This window comes from Muntiacus reevesi, chromosome 3 (genome assembly GCF_963930625.1).
Source record: "Muntiacus reevesi chromosome 3, mMunRee1.1, whole genome shotgun sequence".
Taxonomy (NCBI): domain Eukaryota; kingdom Metazoa; phylum Chordata; class Mammalia; order Artiodactyla; family Cervidae; genus Muntiacus; species Muntiacus reevesi.
In genome coordinates, this window is record NC_089251.1 from 1,497,718 (window position 1) to 1,511,598 (window position 13,881).

Genomic DNA, 13,881 nt, shown 5'->3' on the forward strand with positions numbered 1-13,881 from the left:
GCTCTGTGCTCTCTGCCCACCCCCCAACGGCATCACTGCCGTGCTTGCTTAACCAAAGCCGCCAATCCTGCTGCCGTGGCTCTGCTGACCCTCTGGACATTTGGACCGTGTCTTAGTCCTCTCAGGCCGTCATAACAAAATGCCAAAGACGGGGGCTTGAGCAACACCGTGCTCCTCACAGCTCTCGAGGATGAGATGTCCAAGGTCAAGGCTGGGACAATTTGGTCTCGAGTGAGAGCTCCCTTCATGGCTGTTAGATGGCCCCCTTCCTGCTGTCCTCAAATGCCAGGGGTAAAAACTGGGGCAGGGTGATCTCATCTCTCCTTACAAGGACACTAATCATATAGGATCAGGGCCCCACCCCATGACCTCATTCGCCCTTAATTACCTTCATCACGACCCCATCTGCAAATATAGCCACACTGTATTGGGGGTTGGCTGAGGAGATGGCTCTTTCAGTCCATAAGGGACCCCCGTGGCCGCCTGCAAAGAGCAGCTCATTCGTCTCTTCCTCAACCACAGACAAGGGCGTCTCCCCAGGACCTTCTCTTACTTCCTCTGACAATGAAGAGACCGGCCTAGAAACTTCCCAGAATGTTTTCCATCAAACCCCAGTGTGCGTGCAAGAGTGGCAGGTGCTCTGTGAAACAAGCAATTCCGCAGTGAAGCAGGTTAGAGGCAGCAAGGTCACATCGCGTGTGACAGGCCTCTCGGGTGGGGCGATGGGCCTCCTCGGACGGACGGGTGAGCGGCAACGCCTCCAGTCCAGACAGCACGCGCCCACTCACCCTTCTGAGTCCAGCCCATGAGTTCGGTCCCCGCGCCCCCAAGGTGAGTCAGAGTCCGTGGAGGAGACCCGCCTCATCCAGCAGACAGATGAGCCCCAGAGGAGCCAGCGTCAGGGCCGGACCACCGGCTCCCACCCACTCTCTGACACGTCCTGACCCAGTTCCTGCTGCAGCCACAGTTTACTGCCGCTTCACAAGCTGCTTGAAAGGTCACTTCTCTGCCAATCCATGAACAAACTAAAACAAGAAGCTTTCCCTCCCTTTTCCTTCCTTCGAATGTTTCAAAGAGCATCGAGTCCTGCCAGTTAGCTACTCCGGGCTCCTCGCTCAGACTCATCACCCCAGGCAGCGCCTAGGGAGGGACCCGTAACCACACTCCTGATGGGGTGTGTGCGTGCATGCCAAGTCACTTCAGTCGCGTCCGACTCTTTGCGACCCTATGGACTGTAACCCACCAGGCTCCTCTGTCCGTGGGATTCTCCAGGCAAGGACAGTGTAGTGGGTTGCCATTCTGTCCTCCAGGGGATCTTCCCAACCCAGGAATCAAACCTATGCTTCTTATATCTCCTGCATTGGCAGGAGGGTTCTTTACCACTAGCAACACCTGGGGAGCCCATGGATGGGGAGGCACAGAAGGAGTAGGATCAAAGCCCTGGGTCCTGACAAGATGGGGACCCCGCAGGAGGCACCCAGGGGCAGCCGCCCCGTGCCCCAGCCGTCCGCTGGGAAATGATCAGAGCCTGGGACACAGCTGGAGCTCAAAATAGATACAGCTGAGCCATGCCCAGGTGGCTGGAGCGGCAAACCGCAGCCCCCCATGCCTGCCCCACAGAGCCGTCAGCCCACCAGGAAGATGGACGGTAAAGACCAGAGGCGTCCGGGGCTCTGGAGGCAGAGCAGAGCCTCACCTCATGTCTGCACCCCACTTTCTGGGCTGCGCCAGCCCTCTCCTGGCATCGCTGCCAAACCCGGGAGGGCAGCAGTCCTCTCAAGCATGGCTGAGCCCTGACGTCCCCGCGGGACCTGGGTTGGCACAGCTTCTCCATCGGGGTCCCACTGCCCAGCATGGGGAGCGGTCAGCTCAGCCTCCAGCTGCCTCCTCCCTCAGGGTCAGCTCCTCCTGCACTCCACACTCAGAGCGCATGAGAGGGCCCCAGAGGTCCAACCACTCAGCCTAACGCTGGACGCTCTGTCGGGGCAGGTACTCGGGGTCCCCCAGGGCTGGACGCTCTGTCGGGGCAGGCACTCGGGGTCCCCCGGGGCTGGACGCTCTGTCAGGGCAGGCACTCGGGGTCCCCCGGGGCTGGACGCTCTGTCGGGGCAGGCACTCGGGGTCCCCCGGGGCTGGACGCTCTGTCGGGGCAGGCACTCGGGGTCCCCCGGGGCTGGACGCTCTGTCGGGGCAGGTGCTCGGGGTCCCCCGGGGCTGGACGCTCTGTCGGGGCAGGTACTCGGGGTCCCCCGGGGCTGGACGCTCTGTCGGGGCAGGCACTCGGGGTCCCCCGGGGCTGGACGCTCTGTCAGGGCAGGCACTCGGGGTCCCCCGGGGCTGGACGCTCTGTCGGGGCAGGCACTCGGGCTTCCCCGGGGCTGGACGCTCTGTCGGGGCAGGTACTCGGGGTCCCCCGGGGCTGGACGCTCTGTCGGGGCAGGTGCTCGGGCTCCCCCGGGGCTGGACGCTCTGTCGGGGCAGGCACTCGGGGTCCCCCGGGGCTGGGCAAGGCCTCGCGGGCCTGTAGCACCAGCAGTCACGTTTCGCCCCCGTCCACCTGCCCCTGCCCCGCCCAGTGTGGACCAGTCGTACCCCAAACTCGGGCACAGCCTCTGAACCCAGAACACGCAGCCCGAGGCAGTGGGTCCGGAGCGGTCCGAGAAGGCAGGCCCTAAGCGGACAAGACGCTCATGGATTCTATCCCCGCTCGAGCGGGGTGGGGTCTGGGCGTCACACCGCAGGCCAGGAGGAACCGGGTCGGTGTTGCTGCTGGCAGGACCAGATGAAAGAACCAGGAACCAAGGCCTGGATGGTCACTGCCAAGCCCACCAGTGCCTGAAAGAAAAACAAGGGACCCCTGGGGGCCGGGCCGGCCGTCAGAGCCCAGGGGTGGAAGCCAGGGGGCCCGCAGGGACCGGGAGGCCCAGAACACCCAGGAGAACCCAGAGCGCCAGGATGGTCAGAGAGCCAGATGTCCGGCCGGGTGGGCCTGCTGGGCCAAGGGCCTGGTTGAGGAAAGCTGGACCCACTGCACGTGGGATGAAATATCTGAAGCTACGCCCTTCCCGGGTCCTTGGAGCCTTCTGAGCACAGATGGCCCCACACAGGGGAGGCCCTCCCCCACGAGACAGGCTGGGCCCGGGCCCGGGACCCGCAGCATCACTGCTGGCAAACGGACAACACAAAGAAACTAAAGTTGCCCGACTCTGCGACCCCGCGGACTAGAGTCCACGGCATTCTCCAGGCCAGAACACTGGAGTGGGTGGCCTTTCCCTTCCCCAGGGGATCTTCCCAACCCATGGGTCTAACCCCGGGCTCCCACATTGCAGGCGGGTTCTTACCAACTGAGCCACCAGGGAAGCCCTGGAAACTAACAGAAGAGCGTGCATGCGAGGCTGGGGTGAACGATGGACAAGACACAGAGACCAAGAACCCAACCGCCACTTCTGAACAACCAGGAGCAGAAGCAGGGGGCCGGGGTCCTGCGCGTGCCCCCTGCACTCACCTGAGGGTGGGCCAGCCACCTAAGCCACCCACCCCCCATATAAGGAACCAGCTCGCCCCGCCCCCTCAGCCAGAGAGCGAGCAAGGGGACCCGTGTGTTGTTCTCATCCCCACTGCCGCCTCAGGGGCCCCGGTAAAGCCTTGGCTGACTTTCTCATCTGGCCTCATCAACTTGTATTGATTAAGGAGGCCAAGCACCCTGACCTGTAAGTAACACGGCCCCATAATTGGAGTTAGGTCACAGCCTGGTTAGGTACTGGCGGGTAGGGGGCAGCTCCCCAGCAGTGGAGGCTGGGGCCCAGACACGCGACTCCATCCGAGGGCGCCGGGGCAGAGGCGGGCGGTGGAGTCATCAGGGAAGGAGCCGCCGCGAGCTGGTCCCCTGGCCGGGGAAGCCGACAAGCCTCAGTGGGAGAAGCAGAGAGGCCTGGGCTGCAGCAGGCCGTCCGTCAGCAGTGGAGACCCGCTGGCCTTCTGAAAGGCCCTCCCAGGGCCCCAGGGCCGGGTCGGGGGACCCCGGGCCCTTCACGGCATGGTCATGTTCCCGGGGCCACCCCGGGTGCAGCACAACAACCGCTCAGCTTGCTCCTCGGGGGTCTGGGGCCCCGCCCCGTGAGCAGGAGGAGGAGGAAGCCCCGAGCTGGGGCACGGAGGGGCCGCTGGGTTTGGGGGGCAAGCGCAGAACCACCGACAGCAGGCTCATCACCTGCCCTGCTCAGCTGCACAGCCCCGGGGAGCAGACCCCAGCCTGAGCCCAGGGCCACCCTGACGGCCTCCGGGCCCCATGGCTCTCTCCCCGAGCCCAGGCAGGAGGCAGGCCTCCCTCACGCTCACAGCAGCTTCTCCTGAAATTGTAGGAGAGAAATAAAAGCTCGCTTAGAACTGCATCCCGAGGGACTCAAATTTTCCTCAAATACTGAATTCAAAACCCTTTTTCCACTTCCCTTGAAAGGAGTATCAGAAACTGCACTTGAAGCATTCTCCATCGATGTCACAAGTGCTATAAAACCTCCATGCAGCTAATTTTGTCCACCTGGTTTCTGTATTTCCCAAATAAAACTTCACAAAGACCTAAAATCCCTTCCCATTCCAAAGCGTGCTGGAGAGCTCAGTCACAGGGCGGGTGAGAGGCTCCAGGCAGTGGGCGCAGGGCGGGGGGCCCAGGCGGAGCAGGCGTGGGGGGGGGGGGGCAGCCTGTGTCTAAGCTCGCCGAAAGCTGCAGGCCCGCTAATCTGATCTCATCAGCGCGCCCCCGCCCGGGCTCTGGGACTCGGCTGGAGTCTTGCCCAGAGGGGGGCCCTTCAGCAGCTCCAGGCCCCGTCCGCCGGGCCGCCCTCCCCAGGCCCTCCCCCGGGCGCCCCACAGGCTGAGTCAGTCGTGGCGGAGAAGCAGCGGTGGTGTCCAGGCCAGAGTCTCAGACTTGCTGATGGCAGGGCTGGGGAGCGGGCCTGTCTCAGGGCTGACACCGGAGCAGGGCCCCCTGCACCCGTCCCCCCCGCACCCGCCTCCTTCCCGGGGCTGCGGCCCCCGTGTTCCCTCAAGGCCGCCCGCCAGCTGCGGGGGCCGGAGCAGAGGCCGCGGGGGCCACGACGCTTCCCGCTGGCTGAGCATTTGTGAAACACCGTTTCAGAGGCAGGGACGCTAAGGCCCAGGCAGTGGATGCCCCTCTCTCCAGGCTGCAGGGCTGAGCCGGCTGGGACGAGCCTGCGCACCACGAACCTGCCCGTCGGGGCCAAGCACACCTCACCGCCCTCAGGCCAGCACACGGGGGCAGAGCCAGGCCCACCAGGGAGCAAGCCGTGGCTACGGCCGGCCGGCGGTGCACCCAGGCCCTGAGCGCACTCACTGACTTGTGCGGAGACCCTCCAGGGGCCCAGAAAGCATCCACTCTGTACTGCGTCAGGGCCGGGGGCACCGCTGCCTCTGGCTGCATCCCAGCAAGTCCACACCCCCACCCTTCGGGCTTCTGGACCCCGGGGGCGCGGGTGGAGTTGGGGTGTGGCTTGGCGCTTGTCGGGAGAGGGGACGGCCCTGGGCAGGGAGGGGAGCTCAAGAGCAGCTCCTGGGCCCCAGGCCGCCTCCCCTCCCACAGGCCCAGCCTCCCGGGAAGCCGTCCAGAAGAGGAGGAGGAAAACGTTCATTTCCTGAACATGCGTGCAAAAAGGGAAGCGTGCAGGCCGCGTCCACGTGGCAGTCCTGAGCGCCCGCGGGGCCTGCAGCCCGGCCTCCGCGGCTCCCAGGGGCTGGGGGGCCCTGCAGCACCATCGGCGCCCTCACCCCTGCCGGCCCCTCGCGGCCCGGCCCTTCCTGCCCTCCTCACCCTCGGCCCACCACCCCATGCAGAGCCGGCTCTGCCTCGCCCCCGACCCAGGCCGGCAGGGACAGGGCCCAGGAGCGGGCGGGGTGTGGGGACACGCAGGGGTCTCCCACCAGCAGGAGTTGGGCTCCCCCGGCCCCCAGGGCCAGGACCAGGCTTTTCCTCGGGGCAGGAACCATGCCTCCCTATGCGAGGTCGGCCCCGGGCCCCGGATCACAGCCCAGGTCAAGACCCAAGAGTCTCCACTCTGGGTCCCACGGGGAGAACAAACAGGCCAGCCCAGGGGGCGCCTCCCGGCCTGCAGACAGGAGAGGCGGACGAGGTGGAGAGCAGGTAGGGGGCGGGGCGCCCCAACAGACCCGCAGAAGTGGACGCCGCGTGAGGACAGGGCGGCAGAGAGAGGCCGGGACCCAGGGCGAGGGCTCCGGGCAGAGGGCACAGCAAGTGCAAAGGCCCTGGGGTGGGAGGGGCGCCCGGGAGGCCACCGTGCGGTGGGCAGAGCAGGCCAAGCTGCGGCCCAGGGTCCGATGGGCTGCCTCTGCCCCCTTGTCCCGATGGGCAGACACCCGATGCCTGCGGGGAGGAAAGCGAGAGTGCCCAGCAGACCCCCAGCCTCTCCCCAAACCCGCACCGAGCCCCACCACGTCGGAGCCTCGAGTGTCTCCCAGCTGGACGTTGGGCGCCCCCTCCAGGCCACGAGAAACCCTCCCTGGGAAGTCCCACCCTGAGGACCCTGGGGACGCACGTCCAAGGCAGGAAGGAAAACCTTGCCCACGGCAGGCGGGGGTGGGCTGGCCCCCTGCAGACGCCCCTGCTTCCAACCCTCTGGGGGAAGCCTGCGATGACGACACCCAGGAGGCAGTTCTGGAAGGTTCTGAGCATTTGCCCGGTCCATCCCCCCACCCTGAGGGGTCTGCAAGGGCCTGCGTGGCCGGGGTTTGGGCAGCTCCCCGGGGGAAGTCAGGGGAAGGAGGGGGTCCGCAGGAGGGTGGTCAGCAGGGCAGTGGGGGCTGCTGCTGGGCGCTCGGGGCCCGCAGACTCACAGGAGGAGACATGGGCCTACCCGGCCCCTGCCTGCGCCCCCTCCACGCCCTTGCCACCCACCTCCTTGCAGACCCCAGAAGGAAAGGCAGAAGCCGGAAGGCTGTGCTGACGGGGGGCGGCTGGGCCCCAGGCTCAGGATGCACTCGCTCTCCCGACAGCCCGGAGGGGAGGACGCCACCCCCGACACGGCCGGACGCCCGCGGTTCCCCTCCCCGGCGGGCGGCTCCTGGGTGCGGAAGCCGGGCTCAGTCCAGGTCAGAGGGCAGAGCTGAGCCCCAACGCTCAGCGGAGCTCGGCCCAGGGCTGAGATGGAGCTCCCACCCAGCCCCCAATTTCCCAAATGAATTGGGCTCAAGTCAGAGGACCTAGAACTTCCTCCCCCTGAAAGTCAGCACAGGCCAGCAGCCTCACCTCCTAGGCACACACCCAGCGCGGGTGCGGTGAGCTATGCGGAGGGGAGTTCTAGCGGGGGGCAGCCGGGAGCTCTCGTTGCTTCCTCTGGAGGCGCCACGAGTGGGGAAGGCCTGATGGCCCTCCAGCCCTGCTGGGACCTCGGGAAGGGCAGGCCACAGCTCCTCGGGGTACAGATCCCTGTGTGGGGAGGGCCAGGCGCCCTCAGATGCCATCTGTACCCTCAAGGCCCGAGAAGCCCCCTGCTCAGCTGCTGGCCCTCTCCCGGGAAACGCTGACTGTGGGGCCAGGCCGGGCCCAAAGGCCCTGACTCTAGTTGGGGACCTGGCAGGTGGAGCCAAGGACTCCCGGAGGCCCGCAGTCCCCCAGAGACGGGACAGCCCAGGGCCCCACTTGCGAATGGACTCCATGCGGACCCAGGACAGGGAGGCGCAGGCCCAGCCCCTGGCGTCACGCAGGAAGGGAATGACCCTCAGACCATCTCCAGGGTCAGGGCCGGGGCCCCCACTTGCTGGGAACCGGGGAGGGGCCGGGTGACCTGCTGGGTGACCTGCCCGGCCCAAGGCCCCCACGTGAGGTCCGCTGGCCCTCCAGCTCCCGGAGCCCGGAGGCCAGGCGCTGAGCCTCCAACGGTCCCTGCAGACCTGGAGCCCAGGGCAGCACCTGGGAGCCCCCGCCCCGCCAGATGTCCCTGCGGTCCCCCAGCTGCCTGCACCAGGCCCCTCTTGGTGGGCTTCCTCTGCCCCCTAGTGTCCGAAGCCGCAGGGCCCATGGGGTCAGCGGGGCGGGAGGCCTGTGACGGGCGTCACCCCTGCTCCCTGCGGCCACACAGCGGGGAGAGCGCAGGCGGGGGGACCAGGACCCCGGCCGGCCCTGCCCTCTTGAGGGTCCCAGTCTCTCGAAGGAGGAGCCCCCACACTCTCATTCTGCACCAGGGCCCGTGAATCTGCCGCTGGTCCTGCTCCCAGCTTTCACGCTGGGTGGGTCAGAGTCAGCCACACCCCCGTCCCGGCCTCAGCTGCTCATCTGTGAAATGGGTTTATGCACAATTCCCAGGGTGGTCTGGGGACCGAGGGAAACAGAGATAGACTCTGGAGCTCGTGGGCAGGTGAAAGGGATGCCAGGAGGCGGGGGTCGGAGGGGCAGAGAAGGGGGGCTGGGAGAGAGGGGTCGGGGGTCGGGGGGGAGGGGCCCCGGTGAGGACGGAGCTGCCAGTGTCCCGGCCCTCTCTCTCTCTCTCTCTCTCTCTCTCTCTCTTCTGTAACCGGCCACCCCCCTCCGCCCTCGCTCAGTCTCCACCCTCACCCGAGGAGCCGGGAGGAGGACTCGGCATGAGTCCCGTGGAAAAGAAGTGGCCGCACATTTTCCGAGATGTTGGAAACATTGTTTTGGCAACACGGAGGCTGCGCCGCGGCCCGAGACGTCCTGACATGAAACAAGCCTGACCCGCTTCCCAGCGCCGGCTCCCAGCTGCTGGACTCGCGGGGCGGGGGAGGCCGGCCTGCCCGCTTCCAGCGGCCTCGTCTGTGGGCCAAGATACAACTCATGGTGAGTTTGTTTCTGCAGTTGCTAAATAGCAACGCCGCGTCCGTGTGGACAGTCTTCTACTGTGCATGGACCTTCTGGGCCAAAAGGGGCCCAGGTCTACTGGCGAAAACCTCTCACGGTGCAGGGGAGAAACGGAGGCCCAGACCTCAGAGCAGACGACCGAACTGGGGGCGGGGGTGCCCAGTCCAGCCGGGTCGGGGGTGCCTGGGGAGAACAGCAGCAGTGTCAGCCCTGGGGCCGAAGCCTCACCTTCCCCCCGTGTGTGGTTCTGAACACCAAGGACCTCGTTCCACCTGAGCCAGCTGACACAGGACCTGACTCACGGAGGGCAGCGAAAACACACTCAAGAAGGCAGGGAGCGCCCGCGAAGGGCTTGGACGGGTGAATAGGAGCTCCCCAGGCTGGCCAAGCAGACGCAGGGACCCTGACCGTGTGGTACTCGGCAGGAAGGAGGTCGGTAGACGTCATGCTGAGGGAGCAGGCCCACCTCCCCCCTTCATCCCGGCTCCCCTCGGCATGCAAGCGGCCCTAGAAAGATCTCCCGTCAAGGAGGCGGCTCTTTTCCCCATCCTTTTAGGTTCAGTTTTGGAGGCCTGCAAATTAAGCTGGCAAGAGACAGACTATAGAGAACAGACAGACTTACTCCTGTGCATATGTGGTTGGGAGCTTATGGGAAAATATGGTCAGAGGAAGAATTAGAATGTGGGGTGCTGCCTTGGGGGGACACGATGGGGCCGGGGGAGGGCACTGGCAGGAGAAAGGCCCCCGGGCCCTTGGGAGGAGGCGGGCTGTGCGCGCTCCGCACGTGTCTGCTCAGGGGCAGGGTGCAGCCCCAAGTCCCCACGGAGACCGTCTTCAAAGCCGGGTGGCTCCTAGGAGGGGATCTATGAGAACCGGATTCTTCAGAGTTCTCGGGGGAGTCTCTGCTTTCAGGCAGGTAAGAGATTTGGGAACTCAAACACCTTCGGTCAACACAGCTTCTCTGCTTCAGAGGCCTATCGGGGACTCTACGCAGCATTCCCCAGAGCCTCCACCCAGCTCGCGGGCATTCGCTGAAGACGGGGCCCACAGAGGCTCAAGCTTCCTCGGGTCACCTCCTTCCTGAAGGCCCCATGCCAGTGAGAGTGGCCTCTCCGCTGCGGACAAGGCTGCTTGGTGCAGAGGTGGGGGCACCTCGGGCAGGGCCCTCCAGGGTGGCTGAGCCCCCGTGCAAGCTGATCCCCGAGAGAGCCGCTCGGGCGTGTCCCTGAAGGGCCCTGTGTTGGGGGGTCTGGTGGTCGTGATGTCCGGGAATGCCCTGAACCCCACCGCTCCCCACCCCCACAGGTCACACCTGGCTCCGTCAGCATGCTGTGTGCAGGTGAGGCGGGGAGCGGAAGGGCCCGTCTACGCGGACGAGAGGGGGAGACCAAGGCCTGCAGGCCAGCCGGGGCCCGCCTCCACTTCCGGGCCCAGTTCAGCCACCCCACAGAGCCCGGGTGACCTCAGCGGCGGCAGGGAGCGGGTCTCTGTCCCGGGCCGTCCAGGCTCCCGCGGGAAGTGGCTCTCGGGGACCGCCTCTAGCCTAACACATGAGCCAAGGCCACTGGGCCCGGTGACGCCAAAGCCGGGGACGCAGTCAGCGCTGGGCACGCAGAGGTCAGTCGGTGAGTGGGGCAGAGCAGGGCTCGGGAGAGGCAGCGACTCAGGCCTGCAGCCCTACCCTGGGGGTCTGACCCGTCGCCTGCCTGCCTAGACGCCCCAGGATGGCCCGCCGGGGCCCCGGACACGGATGCCGTCCACACCGGCTGGCCCCGGGGGGCGGCCCATTTCCAGCAGCACGAGGCAGAGCTGTGAACCTCCCCGCCCCCAACATCTCAGGCCCACACTCACCTGCTGTGAGCCCCCTCCCCAGGGAGCAGAGAGCCCCACAATCCAACCTCAGCCTCACTCTGAGCTCCCTGAACAAGGACTTGAGTTTCCAACACGAAACAGGAGCTCCGTCTCCAGCGGGAGTGCCAGGGCCGAGGCCGCCAGCCTAGAGCTCACTGGCCGCCCAGGCCCGGGACTGGCTGGGCCGAGGGAAATGGGGCTTCACTTCCTCCAGGCCCCCCGGCCGCGCTGCCGGCTCACGGGCCAGGGCAGCTTCCCCCCACCCCCGACCCTCAACCCAGCTTCACGAAAGGGGCACATCTGAGCTGTGTCCCCTGGAGGCCTACACTGGTCAAACCCAGGGACGCTGACCAGGAGAGGCCCCCGGGGGGCCTCGAAGAGGCCACGGCCCAAGGGTGGAAGAGGAAGGCAGCCCCAAGCCCCTGGGGGCCCCAGGAACAGGGGCCCAGAGGATGGCCCCTAACCCAGGCAGGTGTCTCCAGGGCCTCGGGCTTGCGCGGAAGGAGAAGGCCGAGAGAACCGGGTGATGAGACGGCAGGGGAGCCTGCGGCTGGGGGGACCCTGGGGGGTCGAGGGGCACCCCGGGGGGTCGGGAGGGGCCGGGGAGGCGAGGTCCGGCCTGACCCTCGTCTGACAGCAGCCTTCGGGTTTGCACGCTGAGTTTTACTTGCTCGGGGCAGGGGGGGGGCGGCCGTGCGTGGAAGTGGCCGTGGGCGTGGAGACGGACGGCAGGACAGCGGCAGGCCCCCGAGGCCCGCTCCCTGAGGGAGCCTGGACGGTCCAGGGCAGAGACCGCCTTGCTCTCTCAGCTGTGGAAGTGGAGGTCGGGCGCAGAACGGACTTAGAGCATGGACCTTCCGCCTTCCTTTGAAAAGGTTCTTAATTTAAATGGAGAGGCGCGCTGAGGAACAGGCAGTGGAAGCTGCCGTTGGGGAAGTTTGGGATGGTCTCCAGGCCAGCGACCTGCAGGCACAGGGGACCTTCCGGAGCCTGGGGGGTGGCCGGGGCCACACTCCCGTGGGCGGGCGCCAGCTGGCCAGGACAGCAGGGTCGCCCGCCTCAGCCTCCAGCCTGCGGCCCAGCCGGCGTTTGGTTGGCTGGGATTTTATTGCCCAGTTGTTGTAAAGGTTTCTGTTCCTCCCTTGCTCCTGCAAAATTGATGGTCTCGCCCTCCAGACAGGCTTCAGGCAGAGGGATGCATCTGGGGGCGGGGGGTGGAGGCGGCTCTGTGGCTGCCTGTTGGTCTCCCCGAGGAGAAGTCGCAGGAGTTTGGCTGCGATAACAGAGGCAGGAGACAGGGGGAACACAGGAGCTGTGTGCTCCTAACGCACGTGCCCGGCTTCCCTGGCGGCTCAGAGGGCAAAGAATCTGCCTGCGGTGCAGGAGACCTGGGTTCGATCCCTGGGTTGGGAAGAACCCCTGGAGGAGGCCATGGCTACCCACTCCAGTGTTCTTGCCTGGAGAATCCCATGGACAGAGGAGCCCGGTGGGCTACAGTCCACGGGGTCAAAAGAGTCGGACACGACTGACCGACTAACAGTTACTTTGGGACTGCAGCCTCTCCACTGCGCCCAGCGCTGCCCCTTTTCAGAGGGGCACCCCCTCCCTCAAAGCCAGATGCTGACTCTCCCCGGGGTACCTGGCATCATGACTGCAGCCCCATCTCTTCCCCACTTCCCCCCGGCCATAGCTACTGACCGCAGCCTCTGTCCTGCCTCCACCCCACTCCACCAGCGGGCCCGGCCCAGCAGAGCCCGGCCGAAGGTGGATGCCCAGCAGATGGACGCAGCGCTCAGCCCAGTTCCAGGGACACAGCTGCCAGGTCAGCCCCCGTCACCCTGGCTTGGCTCGTGGCCACGTGCTAAGCCGAAACCTCTACGCCAGAGGCGGGGGCTCCTCCTTTATCCCCATTGACGGACAGGGACGCCGCGGCCAGGAAGCCCAGGGACGTGCCTGCGGTCAGGCGGCCAGAGGTGAAACGCACGTCCCTCTCTCTGAACACACATAAAGAGCCCGCACAGCCCCCCCGGGTCCATTTAGCTCAGGGCAGAAGGCAGACAGGGAGACCTGGGTGCTGGCTCAACCCAGACACAAACAGAACCCATCCTGCGTATCAGACACGGGCTCCTGTCGAGGAGAAGAGCCAGGTAGGTGAGGAAACTGGCCTCAGGATAGTGCCCCCAGGGCGCTCGCGGAAAAGGCCAGGGCTGGGACCTGGCTGAGCCACGGGGCCACTCGAGGGCCCGGGGACGGGGAGGACGCCATGGAGTGAGTGCATGACCTATGACCCCAGGGGGCCCGCTGACCGGGAGGACGCCGTGGAGCGAGCCCATGTCCCCCCGAGGGCCCGGTGACCACAGGGAGGGCCCCATGGAGTGAGCGCGTGACCCCGGCCGCGGCCACACGCGCTGGGAAGCCGGCCGCCTGCGTCTCCCCAGCAGGACTCTGAACGCCGGCACGTGACCCTCAGGTGACCGGGACGCTGTCTGAGTCCTGTCAACGTGAGGATGTGAGGGGAAGCTCTGGCCGCGGCCCCTGCGCTTCTGAGAGCCGTCCAGGAGGCCTGGGGTGCTGGCAGTATCGGCCAGCAGGGTGCCCCGCCAGGAACACCCCAGATGCCCACCAGGCAGAGCGCAGTGGGGGGAGGCAGGCAGCAGGATACGGGGCGCCCAGGACTGCGGCGTGTCTGCGGTCAGACCCCAGGGCCTTCTGGAGGGTGAGCCCGGCAAGGGACGTCATCCCTCACTGAGCTCTGGAAGGTTCTTCCCCCACGTGCACGCACCTGTCCACAGGTATCGAGACGTAACCCCCCTGCCCCGGCCGCAGACCAGCAGACAGAGCCGCGGTGACGCCTCCCTCCTCTGGGCCTCAGGGTCCCCTGCAGCGCCCAGCAGGCCTCACGGGGCCGGGGCCCAGGAGCCGGGGTCAAAGCTCCTGCAGCAGGAGCCCACTCGGCCCCGGGGCCCCAGGCAGGACCGCAAGGACCGGGCCTCCAGCCGTGAGGATTGCAGAGTGGGGAGGGAAGAGCCCGTCACAGCAGCGGCCCAGGGGCAGGGCGCCCGGGCAGGCCTCACAGAATCCTATCAATGCCCCACCAGATGGACACTCACACCAGAAATGAGCAGAGATGCTTGATGAGAGAGTAGTGCGGAGAACCAGGGCGAGCTTCCTGGAGGAGGCCACAC

At 66.4% G+C, this 13,881-nt stretch overlaps 1 long non-coding RNA gene across 1 annotated transcript; it reads left to right on the top strand.

The window, feature by feature from the left end:
* The first annotated feature begins 8,631 nt into the window (after positions 1 to 8,631).
* On the top strand, positions 8,632 to 9,967 carry LOC136162630 (uncharacterized). Its single transcript, XR_010662157.1, has 3 exons — positions 8,632 to 8,824; positions 9,105 to 9,277; positions 9,816 to 9,967. It is a non-coding gene; the product is annotated as an uncharacterized lncRNA (long non-coding RNA).
* Positions 9,968 to 13,881: the final 3,914 nt, after the last annotated feature.